The sequence below is a fragment of the Oratosquilla oratoria genome, chromosome 41 (genome assembly GCF_046742065.1).
Source record: "Oratosquilla oratoria isolate Oo_2021 chromosome 41, ASM4674206v1, whole genome shotgun sequence".
In the NCBI taxonomy this organism is placed as follows: Eukaryota; Metazoa; Arthropoda; class Malacostraca; order Stomatopoda; family Squillidae; genus Oratosquilla; species Oratosquilla oratoria.
The window spans coordinates 23,698,322-23,702,338 of NC_134817.1; the positions used below are offsets into that span (position 1 = coordinate 23,698,322).

Genomic DNA, 4,017 nt, shown 5'->3' on the forward strand with positions numbered 1-4,017 from the left:
TGGGCGAAACGTTAGATACATTGGATCCCATACTCTGCGTTTGGCCTCTCTCCTACAGTACTCGAGTATCCTCTGCAAGACCGCCTTGCTATTCTCTCCACCAATGCGCTGAATAGCATTGAACTGAGGAGGCTTCTTCTTGTACTCAAATATGTAATCCTTTATTCATGTTAACAGGCTACCTTATACGCCTTTGCCTACTAATTCTTCTAATATTTCCTCCTTGTTTCCTCTGTCAAATTCTCCTTTAAGATCAACAAATACCCTGCACGTTACCGCAGCATTAGTTAGACATTTTATTATACAATCGGCAATAGATCTCCCTTTCATAAAGCCATGAAGATTCTCAGACTTAAGATTTTCGATCATGTACATCAATCTGTTGAGGACAGCTCTTCCCATCAGTTTGCATAGACATGACGTGAAAGATATAGATTTGTATTTGTTATCACCTTTTCGTAATGGTATTATACTCGTAATGGCTATTTTCCATCGTCTTAGCAAGTTACCATTTTTGAACAATAGATTTATTAGATCTAAATTTGGGCTATTTTCCATATATACTAGAGAGTTTACAATATCATAAGTAAGCCCATCTTTCCCTGGTGCTGTAGTTTTCCTCTTCTTTATATCACTTAAAAGCTCTTCCGTTGTAAATGGTACACTAGTTTCATCGTGTATTTCACTTTGTTTTGTTTTTTTCTTTTATCATTTGTTCTCTCTCATACCTCTTATTGTTTAGACGCTCTTACATTATCAGGTTTTCCTCTAGGATCTACATCGGCTATTATTTTCTTTCCTTATTCTTTTTATTCCTTTAACTTTGTTTACATTGCTCCAGATCTGACTTAAGAATTTAGCCGATCTAATACACCTTAGGAGAGCTGCGGTACTTATCCATAGATTCATTTTTAACATTGGTGGTACACTCAACGAATTGCAAAAGTAATTTGTGATTTTTTTCATTTGTAGGTTCTTTGCTACACTTTGTGTTTTCCTAAACATTTTTGTCTGGCCCTTCACAGCTGTATCACACACACACACACACACACACACACACACACACACACACACACACACACGCACACACACACACACACACACGCACGCGCGCGCACACACACACGCAGGCGGCTGACTGCGCAGGGCTCGGAGGGGACCGGTGGGTGGTGGAGGTGATGCTGTTCAGCGGAGAGACAAAAAGTGTCATTTCAGAAATTAGATAAGGTATAATTCACCTGGAGCGATTTTGAATCGCCTTAACACTCCAACAGGTTGCTGGGAAGGTAATCAAATAAAAATAAAAGAAGAGAAAAGAGAAGAAAAAGAGGAAAATGTTTGTATACGTAACAGTGTAACAACATTGAGAGAATTAAATGTCTGACTTTGCCCTTTTGTAGTGCCCAGTTGAACCTCGGCGGTCCGGGGTGCAGGCTTCAAACCTGTAGCCGACTAGCGTCGGAGTGGTTCAACTCCACCTACTGGGCGCATGTGTACACGTCGAAAGGGGGCGCACGTATGAGTTTTATGTTACAGTCGTGGTTTTGGAATGATACTAAATCCAATAATCAAAATATTTGAAAATCTTTTCTTATCGTGAGGGTCAGGACGAGTGAAGGTCGTGAGGCCGGTTCGAACCCCAGTAGAGTCCGAAAGTTAATTTTCGATTTTCTTCGTTTTAAGAGATAATTTTACACACATACACATAGGCATACATACACACGCGCGTAAACACACACACACACACACACACACACACACACACACACACACACACACGCACACACATAAACACACACACACACACACACACACACACACACACACACACACACACACACACACACACACACACACACACACACACAGACACGCATACACACACGGACACACACACACACACACACGGACACACAGACACACACACACATGTACATACACATACACACGCACGTACATACACACACATACATGCATACAAATTAGACAAAGAAACAGTGTGTGCAAACACTATTCAAGATTTTGAGAAAAAATTGATGCTGAAAGATACAGAGACGGGTCACCACAAGTATAGCTCCCTTCCCGTATGATACAACTAGGTAAATACACATACACATACACACACACACACATACACGCACAAAAACATACACATACACGCACAAATACACACACACACACACACACGCACGCGCACACACACACACACACACAAAAACACACGCATACACGCACAAACACACACACGCACGCGCACACACACACACACACACGCGCGCGCGCACAATCACACGCACGCACGCACAATCACACACACACACACACACACACACACACACACACACACACACAGTTGGTAGAATTCCCGGCTGCCACTACGGCAGTCCGGGTTCGAATCCCGCCCAGGGCTCAAATAATTTCAGTATCACTGCTCTGCGGGCTAGTTAGAGTAGGATGAAAATGAGACATTTCAAACACTTGGCAAATTGCCAAGTGCTGTACAGCATCTGTCTTCTATATCAAATGCTAGAATAAAGATATTACGTGTAGGATGACATCCATATATCAAATTCAAATGCTGGAGTAATATGAAAAGTGAATTTAAAGTATACGATGACACCCTCTAAACAAAATTCAAACGACGTCATCACTGGTTGGAGTAGGATGAAAGTGACAGGTGGATTTCAAACGCTTTAGTCAAATTATCAAGTTATGGAACCTCATACCTATCAGTCAAATGCTAGAATCAGAATATCATGGGTAGGATGACATTAATATATGAAATTCAAACGCTGGAGTGGAATGAAAATTAAACTCAAACTGTACAATAACAACTTATAGATAAGATTCAAACGATTACTGGTTAAAGTAGAATGAACATATGTGACGTCACAGCATTACCCATAGATTGAACTATATATGAACTGTGAACTCTCATCCCGGAAGGCAACAACTGTCAGTCACGTGTCCAAAACGTGATCTAAGATCGTATTGAATCACACACATTCATGTACACACACAAACACACACACTCGATGGCGCAGTGGTAGCGATTGCGGCCGCCACTACGGCGGTCCAGGTTCGAATTCCGCCAGGGCTGAAGTAATTTCAGTATCGCTGCGCTGCGAGTCATTACTCCAACTCCCATGGGCGGGGAGTTGGGTGTGTGTGTGTGTGTGCGTGTGAGGCCACAGCATTACCAATAGATTGGTCATGTATGAGCTCTGAGCCCTCTTCCGGGAGGGTTTGTACAATAAACTCCTTAATATCCCCTTGTGGTTTAAACGCAAGGGAATATTAATGAAGTTATTGTATATAAACATAACAAGAAGAATGCTTAGGAGGCCTATATGAAGGCTCAGTGTTCCCCCCCCTCCCCAGTTGAATATGGCGGCCTACTGGTCACGTGATAGTGACGAGGTATGACGTCACACTGACAGCGAGAATATACAATTTTCTCTACGCGTTTGCCCTCCTGAACAACAATTGCTAATTGAATACTTTGCCGTAGATTAGCACATTTTATTTCTGTCTTAAAACTAATAAAAAAAAATTATACAGCATGAAAAATAATGAAAAATAAAAGAATCAATGATAAAAGAAAACGGAAGAGCAATAACTAAAGTATATAAACAATTTAGACAGATGAATATTTTTCTATATCATATCCTTTTGTATGGATAATAATGTAAAACTCCCAGAAGTGATTAATGCATATCATGATGCAAAAACCACGTCACCATCAACATCATCATACATTTAATAGGAGAAAGTGAGAACTTTAGTTTTATTTTAGTCATCCCTAAATCTTTAAACTGCGTATTTGGATTTTATCTAATTTGTGTATCAGAAAGACACTCGTTAATGCCAATACTTATCACGGAATTGCACACCTAAGCTCCACAAATTAAGTTCGGTTTTGTATTTTTTTCTTCTGTTATTTAAGCAAACGATCTGCCATGTCAAAAGAACATTTATATCTTAGTCACCAAAGTCATCCTTCTCTCCATATATTGA

General features: G+C 40.5%; 1 non-coding gene across 1 annotated transcript; it reads left to right on the forward strand.

The window, feature by feature from the left end:
• The first annotated feature begins 1,401 nt into the window (after positions 1-1,401).
• On the forward strand, positions 1,402-1,488 carry TRNASTOP-UCA (transfer RNA opal suppressor (anticodon UCA)). Its single transcript has one exon. It is a non-coding gene; the product is annotated as a tRNA-Sec (tRNA).
• The last annotated feature ends 2,529 nt before the right edge of the window (positions 1,489-4,017 follow it).